This window comes from Trichosurus vulpecula, chromosome 1 (assembly GCF_011100635.1).
Source record: "Trichosurus vulpecula isolate mTriVul1 chromosome 1, mTriVul1.pri, whole genome shotgun sequence".
Lineage (NCBI taxonomy): Eukaryota > Metazoa > Chordata > Mammalia > Diprotodontia > Phalangeridae > Trichosurus > Trichosurus vulpecula.
Window position 1 is genome coordinate 485487743 of NC_050573.1, and position 20191 is coordinate 485507933.

The window sequence follows — 20191 nt, forward strand, 5'->3', positions numbered from 1 at the left end:
TTTTATTTTGATTTTCTGATGCAAAGTGGCCCATTCTCTTCTATTACTTTTCTTTCTTTATATTTTGTTTTATTACATCTTGGTATCTTATTACTTTGCTGACTTCTCCTTGCCCAAAGATTCTGGAATTGCTTTGCATAATTCTCTTGTTTTTCTTAGATTGTTTCTATTTTTTTTTAAGTTTTGCTCGATGTCTTTCATTTGATTTTTAAAGTCTGTTAAGATCTTCTGTGGATTCTTTTTGGGCAGGTGACAATTTGATGTTACTCTTTGGGGTAGGTGAAGCTTTGTTTTGCTTCAGCATCTTCCTCTGAAGATGAACCCTGGTCTTATCTATTCCCATAGTAACTTTCTATAATTATTTTTTGTCTTCTGACTGCTCATTTTTTAAATTTATAGTGTCTTGTAAACACCTCTAGACCTGGATTACAGGGGATGGCACCTCTGGCATTCAGTTCTCCCCTCTGGCCTGGAACCAAAACCAAGAACTCCTCCCTCCTGTAACTGTAACTCCTGTAACTACAGTCAGTAGAGTCCCCACCTCACTGATTCTGCACTCAGCAAGAATTCTGGTTGTTTCCTGTCTAGGGTGATATCTCTGCATCAGATGTTCCTTCTCATCAGAGGTTCCCTCAATTCTCCCTGTCTCAGACATCACACTCCCCACAATATCCATTGGCTAAATGATCAAAGGGAAAGCAGTAAATGTTGGAGGGGATGTGGAAAATTGGGCTGCTTATTCATTGTTGGTGGAATTATTAACTGATCCAACCATTTAGGAGAGCAATCTGAAATTATGCCCAAAGAGTTATTAGACTCCTTATACCCTATGATGCAGCAATATCAATATTAAGTCTATTTACAAAGATGATTAGGAAAAATGAAAGAACCTATACACTCTAAAATATTTATAGCAGCTCTCTTTGTGTTGGTAAAGCGCTGGAAATTATGGGGACACCCATCAGTTGGGGAATGGTTGAAAAAGTTGGTGTATGTGATTTTGATGGAATAACGCTGTGCTATAAGAAATTGTGAGCTCAATGATCTTAGGAAAAACATGGATAGACTTGCATGAAATTATGAAGAGGTAAATGAGTAGGACCAAGAGAACATTGTATATAGTAATAGTGATATTGTTTTAAGAACCATTTTGAGCAAATAAGTAATTTTGACTATTATAAAAGCCTATTTTTTTTTGTTTTTTGCTTTTGGGGGAGGGAAGGCAGGGCAATCGGGGTTAAGTGACTTGCCCAAGGTCACACAGCTAGTAAGTGTCAAGCGTCTGAGGCCGGATTTGAACTCAGGTCCTCCTGACTCCAGGGCTGGTGCTCTACTCACTGCGCCACCTAGCTGCCCCTATAAACGCCTATTTTAACTACAGATGACATATGAAAGAAGACATTATCTGTATCCAAAGAAAGAAGTGATAAATAGAGTGTGTATACAATGGTTTTAGGTATATATACATATTTGTGTCTAAAGGAACCCACCACTAGGGTGGAGTGAGGGAGGGAATAAATATATATATATATATATATATATATAAACTTTATTTTGTATTTAAAAGGAATAGGAAGATGTACCTAATAGATTTTTAGTTTCATGTGCAATCATTTTTTTTATTCTGCTATGGAAATACTTTTGTAAATACTTTATGGAAATACTTTTTTTATTCCATAAATAAAAAAAGGAAAGTAACTGAGAAAAATGTTTGTGAGAGCCCTAAACACTAATTATTTGACAGTTTCAGTGATATTGGATAGTACTGTAACTAAATTAAGAATTATTAGATAATGGTAAATGGTGTGGTTCCTGATGGGACACAGATCCTGGATAAATCAGAATACAAGAAATCCATCAGAGTATTTTTTCCTAGACTTCTTTTTCTTTTTGGCAAAATGAAAGCATTACACAGTGATTTAATTGGTACAATGCTCCTTTTGGCTTGAGGTAATCAATCTAATACCCTTCAATGTTTTTTTTTAATGAAAAAGTTACTATGAAATAGAAGAAGATACTCTATGCCTTACCTTGAAAAAAACAGGACTTTCATTTTTCAAAAAGCTTGAGTTGGATGCTTCTTTTTACCAGAAAAAAATGCCAAGGTGACAATCTGTCCTTACTGCACCAAGACTGGCCTATAGTTACAATGGACACACTGGTTAATATAGCATTAATAAAAGTAGGATTATTATTAGATAAGTTAAGAAAGGAGCCTTTAAAATCATACAAACTTGTAGCGTTTAGGAAATAGTTTGGTTGTAAAGCTACTTATTTTAGTGAGAAAGGAAGAGAGAAAAGAACAGCTTATAGGATTGCTTTTGAATGATGATAATCAAGACCTTGTCTGCTTTGAAGGATTCAAGGGTATTAGTCAGAGGAAGCAATAAATTAGCTTACCCAGCTTTCATTCAGGAAATTTCCTAATATCTCAGGTGTGATAGAAAGTACCAAAAGAGAAGCAATAAAATAAAAATAAGTAATTACTGAAGGTCCTGTTTCACATTAGTTCATTGCACACAAGTTAGATACTCACTTTCAGAGGCCATTTGTTATTGGGAGAGGGGATTTTTTTTATGCTAAGTAGTATTCTATTAGAGGGATATTCATCAGTATTCTGTTTACTGGCTTCAATTTGGTCAATTAATTGGAGGAAGATCTTAAAGTTTTGTATCAAGTAAGTATTTCCATGCATGTTAGAGAACCTGAAGAGTGTAAGCTGAAAAACCTGGAGAATTTGCATGCATGCAGATGGCTGAGCATTATTCGCTAGACAGCAAGCCTAAGGGCAGCTTTTTTTTTCTTTTGGCATCTATCCATGTAGTTTGATACACTATAAAATTTTGTTCTAATCTGATTTTAAACTTATCTTGGTTTTTAAGATTTAAGAAAATGTGATAATAACAGAAACTCCTCTACCTTTGAAGTTTCACTCATTGGTGGTGTGTAGGGCATCTGTATATGCACAGCTGATCCTGAATAATTTTACAAACATCATGTGGCTTTGGTTGAGTTGGCTTGTTTCCTTAGAGTTAATTTCAGTGGAGTGTCTTTTGGAGTGGTCACGATAACAGTTTACTACTTCCAGGTTTGAGTCCCCACAGTGACAAGGCTCAACACAATTGAGCCCTGGATGTTCTGGACTGTACTGAAAAATTTCTGGCTCTTGCTGGCTGGATGATGCAGCTGAGACCTAAATCAAAATCATCTTCTTTGGGAATAGCAAAGGGGATTTTAAAGAGCAATGCGTGGATGGAACTGTGATGAGGAATATGAGAAATCAGCAAATTTTGTTTCTTTGTTTTCTTTTTCTCATTATCTCAAAGCCCAGAAATAATGACTTGCTATCTCCATTTCTCACATTTCACACCTCATGGAAACTCTATGTGTATTTGTCTTGTGAACTATATTTCCAAGTATTTATGAACACGTTTAAGAATTTTAAAATCAAAAGACTGTCACAAGCGTAAATATTCCACTTGTCCATAAAATCTAGTGAATCTAGACTCATAGTTAGTGCACTTTTAAAAATTGGTAAAGTACCTTTTTCAAAAGAGAGGCAAGAGGTATTGGAGGCAATTCTTCCTATGGTTAAAAAAGAACTTAAATATAGAGGGCCCAAACAGGTGGTACTATTGAATTGTTCCCAATGAATTTGAAAGTCTGAAACAGAAAATCCTTGACAGACTGCAGCCACAGGAAAGAAATATCACAGGGGGAATCAACTGGAATTATAGCATACTCACAAAAAATGTACTCACAGGTGTTCTGCCTCTAGGAGTCCTTGGCTGTCTATTGTCATCCCAATTCTAACAACAACATGCCAGGCAAACTGTTACACTTTGGAGAAGGAAATGAGATTTTAGTGTGCCTTGTAGAATGAAGAGGTTTGTGTAGATGGAGAAAGAATAGGATAATAGACAGAATGCAAGAAGGGAAAAATAAGCCTGATAGTTACAAAGAACAATGTAAGGAAAAGCTATGGGGCTTGAAATATGTCACTAAAACATTTGAAGTTTTTATTCAAAATGAAAGGAATTAAGAGAGTTTTAGTTAATGTGAATCATAAGAAAAAAACAAAACAAAATGAAACTTTCTCACTTTTGCTACAGATCTGCCTTTAAATGCTTATTTAATATGCTCTCTAGGTCATGTGGAATTTTATTTCTTTATGTTACGTATAATTTTGGTGATGTAATACAACATGTGCGAGGAAGTGCAATGTAGTATGGAGATGCCAAGAATTACAAAGACATTGACTCAGGTTTAATTATTGCATTTGACACATGCTAATTGTAATCAAGGACATTTAACTTTTCATTCTTCCAAAGAATTCTATAAGACTCTACTTAGCAAATAAGATACCAATGTGCATCTGTGAAAGGAGTTGCCCACAGCAATGAAATTACAGATACAATTACACATAATGCTACTAGATATTTTTGTATGAATGTCCTTTTTTCCTATCCGTGATGTTTAGGATTAGAAATAAAAACAAATCAGTCAATGGATATAAAGTTTTGTAGCTCATTGTATATTGGCACACTACTTCCCCAAAGGTTTGTACTAATTCATAGATCTTTCAAAATGTGATAGTTTTCCTTTTTCCCTATGTCTATGCCTACATTTAACTTTGTCATTTTAAAGCTATTGACAATTTAATAGATGTAAATCAAATAACCAGTTGTTTAATTTTATTGAATAAATACAAATAAAGAGCCAACTTTTTAAAACAGAAGGGAAAATATTTGGCAAAACTAACAAACGTGTGAACAAATATTGGCATTTTATGTAATATTCCACATCCATAATGTATCCTCTCTTTAAAGAATGGAGGACAGTGTTTTCCCATGTGCTTTCTTTGGGGCCAAGCTTGCCCGTTATGACTTCACAGAGTTCTCTTTATTTTATTACAGCATTTTTTACTGATTCTTTTTTATGACACCATATTTTTACCTAAGATCTTTCCAGATAGCCAAGCCCTATAACAAATGGTATTTTTAAAGGCAAAAAATAGAAAAAGACAAGGAAAATCAGCAAAACTGATCAAAAAAGTCAGATTATAAGTATAATGCAAAACACTGGCAGATTTCACACCTTTTCAAAAGGATGGAGTAGTAGAGTCTTTTTATATCTCTTCTTCAGAGCCATGGTTTTTTTTTTTATTTTTAGTTTGTAAAACTGAGTTCTGCAAGTTTTTGAGTTTCAAATTTTCTCTCCCTCCCTCTCCTCCCCATCCCCCCAAGGCAGCATATAATCCAATATAGGTTCTATTTATATCTTCACATTAAACTTATTTACAAAATAGTCAAGTTGTAAAGAAGAATTATAACCAATGGAATGAATCATGAGAAACAAAACCAAAAAAGAAGGAAAAAAAAAGAGAGCAAAAAAAAAAAAGAGAGCAAATAGTTTGCCTCAACCTTCATTCAGACTCCATAATTCTTTCTCTGGACATACCTGGCTTTTTCGAACATGAGTGTTTCGGAGCTGTCTTTGAACTTTGCATTGATGAGAAGAGCCAAGTCTATCAAAGTTAGTCTTTACAGATACCATGTCTCTGTAATCATGTATAATGTTCTCCTGGTTCTGCTTCCATCATTTGGTATCATTTCATGTCAGTCTTTCCAGGTTATAATGAAGTCCATCTGTTCCTCATTTCTTATAGCAACATAGTATTCTATTACATTGATATACCACAACTTTTTTAGCCATTCCCCAATTGATGGGCATCCCCTTGATTTCCAATTCTTTGCCACCACAAAAAAGAGCTGCTAAAATATTTTTGTACATACTTGTCCATTTCCCACTTGTGTGATCTCTTTGGGAAGTCCTAGAAGTGGTATTGTTGGGTCAAAAGGTATTCACATTTCTAAAGCCATTTGAGCATAGTTCGAAATTGCTCTCCAGAATGGCTGGATCAGTTCACAACTCCACCCACAATGTAACAATGTTCCAATTTTCCCACATCCTCGCCAGCATTTATGATTTTCTTGTTTTGTCATGTTAACCAATCTGACAAGAGAGATGTGTGGTACCTAAGAGTTGTTTCAATTAGCATTTCTTTAATCAATAGTGATTTAGAGCACTTTTTCATATGACTATTGATATCTTTAATTTCTTCCTCTAAGAACTGTCTTTTTCATATCCTTTGACAATTTCTCTATTGGGGAACAACTTATAACCTTATAAATTTGACTCAGTAGCCAGTATATTTTAGATATGAAGCCTTTCTCAGAGACATTGGCTCTAAAGATTCCCAATTTTCTGCTTCCCTCATAATCTTTGTTACATTGGCTTGTTTGTGCAAAAATTTTTCAATTTAACATAATCAAAATTATCCATTTTTCATTTGCAACACTCTATCTCTTGTTTGGTAATGAATTCTTCTCTTCTCCAAAAATCTGACAGGTAAACTATTCCTTGCTCTCCCAAATTGCTTATAGTATGTGGAATCTCATTTCTTTATGTTACGTATAATTTTGGTGATGTAACACAACATGTGCAAGGAAGTGCAATGTAGTATGGAGATGCCTAGAATTACAAAGACATTGACTCAGGTTTAATTATTGCATTTGACACATGCTAATTGTAATCAAGGACAAAGCCGTTTGAGCATATTTTGAAATTGCTCTCCAGAATGGCTGGATCAGTTCACAACTCCACCCACAAAGTAACAATGTTCCAATTTTATTCCTAATTATTCCTTATTCCTTTTTTCCTAAATCATGAACCCATTTTGACTTTATTTTGGTATGCAGTGTAAGATATTGGTCTATGCCCAGTTTCTGCCGTACCATTTCCCAATTTCTCCAGCTGTTTTTGTGAAATGAGGAATTCTTAGCCCAGAAGCTGGACTCTTGGGGTTTATCAAAGAGTAGATTGCTATAGTCGTTGACTACTGCATCTTGTGTACCTAATCAATACCACTGATCTACTGCTCTGTTTCTTAGACAGTACCAAGTAGTTCTGATGACTACTGCTTCCCTAGCATTTCTTTTCACTAATTCCTTTGATATTCTGGACCTTTTGTTCTTCCAGATTAATTTTATTATTATTTTATCCAACTCTGTAAAATAATTTTTGGTAGCTTGATTGGTATGGCACTGAATAAGTCAATTAATGTAGGTAAAATTGTCATTTTTATTATATTAGCTCAGCCAAACCATGAGCAACTGATGGTTTTCCATTTATTTAGATCTGACTTTATTTGTATGAAAAGTGTTTTGTAATTGTGTTCATATAGGTCCTGGGTTTGTCTTGGCAGGTAGACTGCCAAATATTTTATAGTGTCTACAGTAACTTCTCTTTCTATCTCTTGCTGTTGGGCTTTGTTAGTCATATATAGGAATGCCAAGGATTTATATGGGTTTATTTTATATCCTGCAACAACTTTGCTAAAGATTTTTTTTTTTATTATTTCAAGTAGTTTTTCACTTGATTCTCTAGGATTCTCTAATTAAATCATCATATCATCCGCCAAGAGCAGTAGTTTAGTTTCTTCTTTGACTATTCTAATTCCTTTAGTTTCTTATTCTTCTCTTACTTCTAAACCTAACATTTCTAGTAGCCAATTGAATAATGGAGGTGATATTGGACATTCCTGTTTCACCCCTGATCTTATTGGAAATGCATCTAGCTTTGTCCCCATTACAGATAATGCTTCCTGGTGGTTTAAGGTAGATGCTACTCATAATTTTAAGGAGAACTCCATTTATTTCTATGTTTTCTAGTATTTTTAACAGGAACGAGTCTTGTATTTTTTCAAAAGCTTTTTCTACATCTATTGAGATAACCATATGGTTTTTGCTAGTTCTGTTGTTGATATGATCAATTATGATAATTTTCCTAATATAAACCAGCCTTGCATTCCTGGAATAAATCCTACCTGGTCACAGTGTATTATTCTCATGATAAGTTGCTACAATCTTTTTGCTAATATTTTATTTAAGATTTTTGTATCAATATTCATTAGGGAAATTGGTTAATAATTTTCTTTCTTTGTTTTGAGTCTCCATGATTTAAGTATTAGTACCAAATTTGTGTCATAAAAAGAATTTGATAGAACTCCTTCTTTGTCTTTTTCCCCCAGTAATCTGTATTGTATTGGAATTGATTGTTATTTAAATGTTTGATAAAATTTACATGTAAAACCATATGGCCCTGGAGATTTTTTCCTAGGGAGTTCATTGATGGTTTGCTTAATTTCCTTTTCTGGGATGGAGTCATTTAGTGATTTTATTTCATCTTCTTTTAATCTTGGCAATTTATATTTTTCTAAATATTCATCCATTTCACTAAGACTTGTCAAATTTATGGGCATACAATTGCACAAAATAGTTCCCAATTATTGTTTTAATTTCTTCTTCACTGGAGGTGAATTCACCCTTTTTGTTTTTGATAGTGGATTATTTGGTTTTTTTCTTTCTTTTTTTTTTTGATCAAATTGACCAAAGAGTTATCAATTTTATTGTTATTTTTCATCAAACCAGCTCTTAGCTTTATTTATTACTTCAATGGTTTTCTTGATTTCAATTTTATTAATCTGTCTTTTGTTTTTCAGTATTTTTAATTTGGTATTTAATTGAGGATTTTCAATTTGTTCTTTTTCTAGTTTTTTCCATTGCTTGCCCAATTCATTGGTCTCCTTTTTTCTCTATTTTATTCATGTAAGCATTTGGAGATATAAAACTTCCCCTAAGAACTGCTTTTGCTGCATCCCATGAGGTCTGGTATGTTCTCTCATTCTTGTCATTCTTGAATGAAATTATTAATTGTTTCTATGATTTCTTGTTTGACCCACTCATTCTTTAGGAATAGATTATTTCATTTCCAATTAATTTTTAATGTACCTATCCTTGTTCCTTTATTACAAATAATTTTTATGGCATCATGATCTGAAAAGAATGCATTGACTATTTCTGCCTTTCTGCACTGGATTGTGAGGATTTTATGCACTAGCACATGGTCAATTTTTTTATATGTGCCATGAACTTCTGAGAAAAAAGTATGTTCCTTTCTATCTCCAGTTTTCTCCAGAGGTCTATCATGTCTAACTTTTCTTAAATTCTATTCACTTCCTTAACTTCTTTCTTGTTTATTTTGTGGTTAGATTTATTGATTTCAGATGGGGGAGGTTGAGGTCTCCCACTAGTATAGTTTTGCTGTCTATTTCTTCCTGTAACTCCCTTAACTTCTCCTCTAAGAATTTGAATGCTGTACCACTTGATGCATATATGTTAAGTAATGACATTGCTTCATTGTCTATGGTGCATTTTAGCAGGATATACTTTCCTTCTTCATCTCTTTTAATTAGATCTATCTTTGCTTTTGCTTTTTCTGAGATTAGGATTGCTTTTTTTGTAATTTAGCTGAAGCACAATATATTCTACTCTAGCCTTTAACCTTTACCCTGTGTATATCCCCCTGTTTCAAATGTGTTTCTTCTAAACAACATATTGTAGGATCATGGTTTTTAATCCATTCTGCTATTTGCCACCTTTTAATGGGAGAGTTCAGCCCATTCACATTCACAGTTATGGTTGCTATCTGTGTTATGATTACACCCCGCCCTTGTCTTGCCCTTTTCCCCTTTCTACTTCTTCCCTCCCTTCTATCCAACCTTCCCTTTTCTTTCCCCCTTCCCCTTCTACTGCCTGTAGGACAAGTTTGATTTCTATACTTATCAGAGTATGTTATTCCCTCCTTGAACCAAACACTGCTTTTCTCCCTCCCTTTTTTTCCCTTCATGTTTTTGTGCCTCTTTGTGTGATTTAATTAACCCTCTTCTGCCTCCTCTTTACCTCTTCCAGAACAAACCCTTTGTACCTCTTAATTATGTTTTTTATCATCACATCAGTTACTTTATACTGACTCCTTCAGTCTATGTATATCCCTTTTGATTTTCATAAAAAACTGTACCATTTTCAGGATTGACATATATACATATAATATATATACATATATATGTATATATATGTATATATATTACATATATGCATATAGCATCTATAAATCAATATAATCCTATATAAGGAGGTAAACCATTTTCCCTTAATGAATAGGAATTTTTTGTCCCTGTTTACCTTTTTATGTCTCCCTCTTTTCTTTTTCTCTACTATATGTTTTTGTGCCTCTTTATGTGATGTGATTTACCCTTTCCTAAGTCTTCCTTAGCTCTTCTCCCAGAACAATCCCTTTGTACCCCTTAGTTATGATCACCTCAGTTACTTTCTAATGATGCCATCAGTCTATGTATATCCCTTTTAATTGTTGTATTAACAGTACCATTCTCAAGTTTGCATACGTAATATATATATATATGACATATATAAAACATTATAATCCTATATAAGGATGCCCTTATTGAATACAATGATTTTTTGTCTCTGTTTACCTTTTTATGTTCCTCTTCAGTTTTGTGTTTGAAGATCAAATTTTTCCATTGAGCTCTGGCCTTTTCATCTGGAAGGTCTGGGATTCCCTTATTTTGTTGAATATCCATCTCCTTGCCTGAAAAATTATGCTCACTTTTGCTGGGTAGTTGATCCTTGGCTGTAGTCCTAGCTCCTTTGCCTTTTGTAATATCATATTCCAATCACTCCTGTCTTTTAATGTAGAAATTGCATGGTCCTGTGTGATCCTGACTTCAGTTCCAGAATATTTGAATAATTTCTAACTACTCGCAGTATTTTCTCCTTGACCAAATAATTCTGGAATTTGGCTACAATATTTCTTGGAGTCTTCACAATGGGATCTCTTTCAGGGGATGATTGGTGGATTCTTTCAATGACTATTTTACCCTTTGTTTCTAGGACATCAGGGAAGTTTTCCTTGTTGATTTCTTTGAAGATACTGTCCAAGCTCTTTTTTGCATTATGGCTTTCTATTAGATCAATAATTTTAGATTATCTCTCCTGGATGTGTTTTCCAGGTAAGTTGTTTTTTCCAATCAGATAGTTTATGTTTTCTTCTATTTTTTTCATTCTGTAGATTTTGTTTGACTGATTCTTGCTTCCTTTTAGAGTCATTAGCTTCTACTTCCCCAATTCTAATTTTTAATGAATTGATTTCTTCATTTAGCTTCTGTATCTCTTTTTACAATTTGGTTAATTTTACTTTTAAAGAGTCATTTTTGCTCTTTCCGCATGGCCTTGGGACTGGCTGGTCGTGCTGCTGGTAAAGATGCTGAGGCCCAAAAGGGTAAAGTGATGTGGCCAAATGCACACAGCTTATAAGTAGACAGAGCCTCTGACCCTACAGCCAAGTAAATTTACCACTTTATTTCAGGCACAGTGTAACTGTGGCTCATGGTCCACCACCACAAAAGGGGCCCATTTCTCTACCCTCCTGAGGTATAAGACAACTTAAATCCTACTTCTGCCTCCTCCATTACAGGGTTTTTCCCAGGCAGTGTGCTCAGGGTGAGTAAGGGAGGGATGAGTGCTATTTTACCTGGTCATCATGACTCCTAGAAGTTCAAGGTGAGTTTCAAACCTTTAGACTGTGGGCTGAAAGCCTCAGGAGTATATGGTGCCGTGGCCTCAAGCTCTGCATTGCTGTCTCACATAGCTGACTCCCATCCTGTCTTAGGAGACCTGGGGATCACCACCATAGCTGGGTATTCCTCCCTGGGTCTGCTCCTGCTCCCACTCAGGTATGGTTTAGTTCCATATGCCAAGCTCTCTCCCAGCCAAGTTTACTGGCTGGGTTCTGCTGCTGCTCCCATTCTGGTGCGGTCTGGAGCTACTCCATGTACCTGGCACTCTCCCAGGCCACAGATCTGTCCTGTATACTCTGCAGATTCTCCTGGTTTGGAAATCTGTCATACTCAGTCTCCTAGGGGCTTCTATCTCTCTCAAATCTGCTCAGATTCACTTTTTGAGATATCTGACAGAATGTGTAAGACCGCTCCGGTAAGTCCCTGCTTTCACACCACCAGCTTGGTTACACCTTCCCATGCTTGTTCTTTTTTTGCCTGTTTGATTTTTTTTCATTTATATTGTACTGCTTGTGTATAGTATTTTTTCTCTTCTTACTTCTGGATTAGTTCATGTAAATCTTTCCAAGCTTCCTTCAATTTATAATTCCTTATAGAACAGTTATTACATTCGTGTACCACAATTTATTTGACCATTTCTAAATTGATGGACATCTACTTTGTTTCTATTCTTTGCTATCACAAAAGGTGTGGCTAGAAACATTTTGCCATATATAAGAACTTTCCTCTTAACAAAGGATATATTAGGGTGTTAGCCCCAATGGAACTTCTGGGACAAAGGAATGGACATTTTAGTCACTTTATTTCAAAGCCTAAGATTTGCTTTCCAAAATGGTTGCTCTGATTCATTTCACCAATGATATATTAATATAAGGCACACTGTATTGTACCCTGAGTTCTTTTCCTCTTCAGTATACAGTATTTGAATAATTCCTAATATTTCTTGTGGGTACAGATAATCTTAACATTAAAATTTCTTTTTCTTTAGATTTTAAGATCTTTTTTACAGAATTTGTTGTTATAAGAAATGTTAAATTTAACCACTATGTGTCTTGGATTTTGTAGCAGTTCAGTACTTTTGTAAGTATGTTTGTTTTCCTTTGGATAGTCTATGGATTCTTTTGATCGTCAATTTATTTTCTGAGTTCCGAATTATTACTCAGTTTTCTTGCATTATGGCATTCATTTTTTTAAATGTGTTCTTCTGGGAGGCCTCTAATCCTTATTTTATTGTTTTTCTTTGTACACCCTTATTCAATGTCAATAAATTTTGCTTGAATGAAGATCATATTTCTATTTAAAATATATTTTATTCCATCAAATATTTCTCAATTATAAGTAAAATGTTTTTAACATACTTTCAAAAAATTTAAATCCTCTTTCTCCCTTTCAATCCTCCCATGCTGCTTGAAAAGGCAAACAATGATACCAATTTTATGTATGAAGTCATTCCAAATGTATTTCTGTATTAGCCATGTATCAAAAGAAAGTGTACACACACCCCCGAAAAAAGACAAAGTGAAAAAATGCGTCTCAATCTGCACTTAGAGTTCACCAGCTCTCTCTTGGAAGGTAGATAGCATTTATCTTTATAGATCATTTGGAATTGTCTCAGATCATTGTTTTAATTACAGTGACTAAGTCTTTCACATTTGATCATCCTCACTCCTGGATCTACAAAATTCATTTGAATTAGTTCATATAAGTCTTGCCAGATTTTTTTTTCAGAAACTACCCGAGTCATCATTTCTTAGTGCACAATATTATTCCATCACAATCATATACTACAACTGTTCAGCCATTTCACAATTGGTGGGCATTCCCACAATTTCCATGTCTTTATCACAAAAAAAGAGCTGCTATAAATATTTTTTTTTTTCTACAAATAGTTCTTTCCTCATTTTCTTTGATCTCTTGATTATACCAACTTAGTAATGGTATTGCTGAGTCAAAGTGTATGCACAGCTTTACAGTCCTTTCACACATAGCTCCAAATTGTTCTCCAGAATGTTTGGATCAGTTCACTACTACAACAGCAGTTCATTAGTGTACCTATTTCCCCCTCATCTACTCCAGCATTTGTCATTTCGGGTAGATGTGGATTGGTATCTCAAAGTTGTTTTAATTTTCATTTCTTTACTCAATAGTGACTGAGCATTTTTGTGTGACTATTGATAGCTTTGATTTCTTTTAAAAACTGTCTGTTTATATCCTTTGACCATTTATCAATTTGGTATTAACTTGTATTTTTTATATAATTTTGGCTCAGCTTCCTGTGTATTTGAGAAATGAGGCATTTGTCAGAGAAACTTTCTATAGTTCCCATCCCCTCATTTTCCTGTTTTCCTTCTAATTTTGGATGCATTAGTTTTGTTTGTGCCAAATTTTTTAATTTCATGAAATCAAAATTATCCATTTTACTTCCCATGAACCTCTCCAGCTCTTCTTTGGTTCTATGCTCTTTCCTTTCAACCACAGATTTGAAAGATATATATTTTTGTGATGCTGTCCTAATTTGCTTATGTCTAAATCATTCATCAATTTTGAACTTATATTTATATATTTTGGGAGATGTTAGACTGCCTCGTTTCTTCCAATTTACTTTCCAGTTTCCCTAGTGATTTTCATCAAATTGTGAGTTCTTATCCCCAAAGCTGGAATCTTTTAGTTTATCAAACATATTTACTATTCTCTATTTTGTACATAATTTACTCCACTGATCCACCACTCAGTTTCTTAGGCAGCACCAGATAGTTTTCAAGATTATCACACTGTTTTATATTTTGAAATTTAAAATTTCTAGGCTACCTTCCTTCACTTGTTTTTCCATTGAGTACTTTATATTCTTGACCTTTTGTTCTTCCAAATGAATTTTGTTCTGATTTTTTTCTAGCTCTATAAAATAGCTCTTAGTGGTTTGATTGGAATGACATTGAATAAACAATTTAACTTAGGTAGAATTGCCATTTTTACTATATTACTCAGCCTATCCATGAGCAATTAAGCCTATTCATGAGCAATTGCAGATTACTTTTAAAGTAATTATTTTTTTCTTTTCCTGTTCTAGATTATTTGCCATTCACATTTGCATTCCCAATCAGTTATTCTCTCTTTTTGATTCCTTCAATGAGATTTGTCACCATGATTCAAATTTTTCTACTTTGTCAATTATTTCTGTTGTTCAAGCTCTACAGTTTGTTGCCATATTATCTATTTTTTTTGAATTTTAAACCATTCAAAAATATCTTTCTTTGGTTCCACCCTCTCCATTTTTTTTTATTAAATCAGGTGATGATTCTTTTGCTTCACAATATTTATTCATAGGTGTTTGGGATCTTTGACCTCATCTGGAAGGAATAGTCTTATATACTTTCGTATCTTTCCTGTTTGTTTATCTGCTTTTATTCAATGTTTTTAATTGTATTTTCTTTCTGCTAAGATCTATGATTATTTTAGTCTTTCTAAAGATTTTCTTATTATTCACTTCCTTATTTCTTTAAGTGTGGTATAGGAGGGAGGGGAACTAGACCTCAAAGTCATCTCAGTATCCTCCACTCTATGCAGTTCACAGTTAATCAGCCTTGGTCTTTGCCCCATGGCACTTTGGGGGAAACAGGAAGAATTGGCTCCATCTGAATGTTGCACTCTTTCCCTCAGACTTAATGGAGCTATTCAACTACCTATACATGTTCTTTTCTATAAAGCCCCTCCATTTCACAGTTCTTGGTTGAGTTCTCTTGCAATATAGAGAGTTACTGTGCTGATGTGCCTTTCTTAATAAGCTATCACTTTTGAATTTTCATGGCCTGAAGGAGGAGAAGATGGAGAATTCAGTTCTGTTGTAAGCCCAAAGATCAGCTTGTTTCAGACCTCCTACCTGAGAATGATGGTCAGGTGGTTTGGGGTTACAAACTGAGCACATTTAGGACTAGTAATTAGCATTCTCTGCTTTTAGCTTATGGAATTGTTACCTTGTTTGTATTCTTGGGGTTCTAGACCATTGAGACAGCTGATATTACTTATGTTTATGTATAATTGTTATTTTGGAGAGGTTTGAGGAGTAATGAGGATTGGGGAAAATAACAAGTGCTTCATTGTGTTAGTCATATGACCTGGAAATTTACAGTATTGCTTCAGTTGTTTTTATTGCTATTGTTGCATTGTGATAATCATTCAAATTCATTTTGCATCAATTTCCTCTGTATTCATTTCTTTCATTGTTTCTTATGTTTTATCACAGCTTCCATGTATCACAATTTATTTAGTCATTCATTAATTTAAGCACATTATTTTTTATTTCCAGTTCTTTCTTATGAAATAAAGTTCTTAGATTTATTTGGATTAATATTTCTATGATTATTAGGACTAGTCTTCCCATTCATTATGGACAATAATTACAAAAAAAAAAACCTCATGGGGGGTGAAACCATGATGGCAGCTGGAAAACAGGGACTTGCATGAGCTCCCACCCAGGTCCCTCAGAAACCCTATAAAAATGACTTTGAACAAATCCTAGAACTGCAGAACCCACAAAATGGCAGAGGAAAGCAGGGCTCCATCCCAAGACAGCTTGGATGGTCTCTGGGTAATGTCTTTTGCACAGAGCTGGGAGTGCATTGGAGCGGAGCTCAGCATGGGCTGTGCCAGGACCAACCAGACAGGGAGACGGGTGGAACAGGCCCTAGCATTCTGAATCAGTGAGCTGTGGCAGTTACCAGACTTCTCAACCCATGAACACCAAATGCAACAGAGAAGGTTAGTGGGAAAAGCTTATGGGATAGAGTGAAAGGAATTCTTAGTTTGGCCACCACCCCAGAGGCAGTGGAGGTGGTGCAGCTCTAAGGACAGAACTACAGCTGCAGTTGCTTCTGGCCCCAGGTCCACCTGGTGGGAAGAATTAAGTGGAGGATCAGAGGTGGAGTGCAGAGCCTGCTTAAGATCTGAGTCACAGTCCAGGTTGGCGGTTCTTGGGGGAGGAGTAGTGCTGGTGTGGCAGAGCTGGCTGTGTAAAAATAGCTCTAAAAACAACAGTGTAGCCCCTTAAGTTTGGAACAAAGTTATCTCTACTTTACAAGCAGTCATAGCCCCATGAAAAACTCAAGGGTCAAGTAGTTGGCTGGGGACATGAACAGGCAGTGAAAAGGGACTCAGATTCAGACTCAGACTTTGGAATCTTTCCTTGGTGACAAAGAAGACCAAAACATACAGCCATAAGAAGTCAAAAAAGTCAAAGAGCCTACATCAAAAGCCTCCAAGTAAAACATGAACTGGTCTCAGGCCACGGAAGAGCTCAAAAAGAATTTGGTAAAGCAAGTTAGAGAAGTAGAGGAAAAATTGGGAAGAGAAATGAGAGTGATGCAAGAAAACCATGAAAAACAAGTCAATAACTTGATAAAGGAGACCCAAAAAATACTGAAGAAAACAACCCCTTAAAAAATAGACTAATTCAAATGACAAAAGAGCTCCAAAAAGCCAATGAGGAGAAGAATTCCATGAAAGGCAGAATTACCCAAATGGAAAAGGAGGTTCAAAAGACCACTGAAGAAAATACTACCTTAAAAATTGATTGGAGCAAGTGAAAGCTAGTGACTTTATGAGAAATCAAGATATTATAAAACAGAACCAAAGGAATGAAAAAATGGAAGACAATGTAAAATATCTCATGGGGGAAACCACTGACCTAGAAAACAGATCCAGGAGAGATAATTTAAAGATTATTGCACTTCCTGAAAGCCATGATCAAAAAAAAAAAGAGCCTAGATATAATCTTTCAAGAAGTTATCATGGAGAACTGTCCTGATATTCTAGGGCCAGAGGGTAAAATAGAAATTGAAAGAATCCACCAATCACCTCCTGAAAACAATCCCAAAAAGAAAACTCCTAGGAATATTGTTGCCAAATTTCAGAGTTCCCAGGTCAAGGAGAAAATACTGCAAGTAGCCAGAAAGAAACCATTTGAGTACTGTGGAAAGACAATCAGAATAACACAAGATCTAGCAGCTTCTACATTAAGGGATCGAAGGGCTTGGAATATAATATTCCAGAGGTCACTGAAGCTAGGATTAAAACCAAGAATCACCTACCCAGCAAAACTGAGTATCATGCTCCAAAGCAAAATATGGATTTTCAATAAAATAAAGGACTTTCAAGCTTTCTCCATGTAAAGACCAGAGCTGAATAGAAAATTTGACTTTCAAACACAAGAATCAAGAGAAGCATGAAGAGGTAAACAAGAAAGAGAAATCATAAGGGACTTACTAAAGTTGAACCATTTTGTTTCCATTCCTACATGGAAAGATGATGTGTATAATTCATGAGACCTCAGTATTAGGGTAGCTGAAGGGAAAATATATATGTATAGACAGAGGGTACAGGGTGAGTTGAATATGAAGGGATGATATCTAAAAAAATAAAATAAAATTAAGGAACGAGAAAGGTATATATTGAGAGAGGGAGAGATAGAATGGGGTAAATTATCTTGCATAAAAGTGGCAAGAAAAAGCAGTTATGTTAGGAGGGAAAAGGGGACAGCTGAGGGGGACTGAGTGAATCTTGCTGTCATTGGATTTGATCTGAGGAGGGAATAACATACACACTCAATTGTGTATCTTACCCCACAGGAAAGAAGGAGGAAGGAGAAAAAAAGGGGGTTACAATAGAAGGGAGGGTAGATAGGGGGAGGAGGTAATCAAAATTAAACCCTTTTGAAAAGGGACAGTGTCAAGGGAGAAAATTGGATAAAGGGGGATAGGATAGGAAGGAGCAAAATATAGTTAGTCTTTTACAACGTGAGTATTGTGGAAAGGTTTTGTATAATGATACACATGTGGCCTATGTTGAATTTCTTGACTTCTTATGGAGGGTGGGTGGGGAGGGAAGAGGGGAGAGAATTTGAAACTGAAAGTTTTAAAAGCAGATGTTCAAAAAATATTTTCCATAGAACTAGGAAATAAGATATACAGGCAATGGGGCATAGAAATCTATCTTGCCATACAGGAAAGTAAGGGAAAAGGGGATGGGGGGTAGTGGATGACAGAAGGGAGTGTTGACTGGGAATGGGGCAATCAGAATATATGCCATCTTGGAGTTGGGGGGAGGGTGGAAATGGGGAGAAAATTTGTAATTCAAACCCCTGTGAAAATTAATGCTGAAAACCAAAAATTTGAAATCAATGAATAATGATTTAAAAAAAAAACAAAAAACCTCATATTTTCATAGCTTCAAACTTTTAGTTTACAAAAGACTGTTCCTAATAATCCTTTAAGGTCAATATTAAAGGTGTTGTTATCCTCATTTTGTAGAAAAGGAGTCAAGCTAGGAAGAAGTTGCCCAAAATAACTAGGATCAAGCTAGTAAGCAGAAATGCCTGGTGGGCAACTTTGCTAGGACATTCCTTTATCGCATTTGCTTTCATTTCAAATGACCAAGTGTTTCATTATGGAGTCTTAGCTTTAATAATCTGCAACTTAAATCATTAGTTTGTGCAATTAAAAGGCTTATATACCTTTCCACTCAATGAATAAATTTATCTTGGTAACAAGGTGATTTAATTTGAAGGGCATAAACTTAAGCTCTCTCTACTAAAACATCTTCTGCACTGAACAAATACCTGAAATTTCATTAGAAAGCCAGTCATTTGGGGCTTGTAAACTTTATACTTTTAAAGATTCCTCTATAAAATTGTACATATACTTTGGCAGATCAACATTACAGAGCAAAGGACCTGAAAAAGGAAGGGGAAGACATTAAGGACAAACTCCTCCTATTGCACAATTTTGCCTGAAACAGGCACAGACTATGTGATTTATGGAGACTGTATAGGGACCAGCACAAAAACCTTATTCTATCCTTAAACTTGTTGATTGCAAATAAAACAAGAAAAAAAAATCATTTGGCTTAAAAGAATAAGGAGTGAGTCAGATATGACTTAAATGAATTTATTGAGAAATTTCAGAGGTTAGGTTTCCACTTTTTCCCTTTGGTTTAGTTTTTAAAGAAATCCATGTATTCATCAGTGAAGTGTAGAAGTTTTCAAGGCTAGCTGCCTAAAGGTAGCTGTTCCACACTTTTTTATTGTCTACATTGACTACCACAAAACAAGAGTAGAAGCATAAACGAAGGGTCTGAGTATGTTAACTTCACTCTATAGGCACTTAGAACTAGGTGCCTAGAGATAGTCTATCATGGCATATGTCTTGAATAGATAATGCAGATAATAAATGAACTGGGCCTGGAAGTGAACAGGAAGAAGAGAGTGGGCTTTGAGAAATCCTAGTATTTTTTAAAGACTCAAAACTTCTCACTGCAAAGAATGCTTGTCTTTTCAAGATAAGTACCTTTCTAGGAAAAAGAAAGTAAGAATAGTGGGTAGGAGGCTAATGTTAGAGTCAGGAAGACACAGATTCACATCTCATCTCTAACACATACTAGCTTCAGGACCAAATCACTTAAACTCTGAGCAGACTCAATTTAGACTGCATGTGCATTTGGAGTGTATAGTGATATATAATATAAGATTCTGGATTTAAACTAATTTTCTGCTTACCTGCTTTCCAGTTTTCCCAGAAATTCTTATCAAGTAAGCTCTTTCTCCAAGAATCTATGTTCACAACTGAGAAGGCCAGGTGCAGAGTAAACTTCCAGGGTCAGGAGGCCTTGGGGCAGAGTGAACTTCTAGGGTAAGAAAGCTTC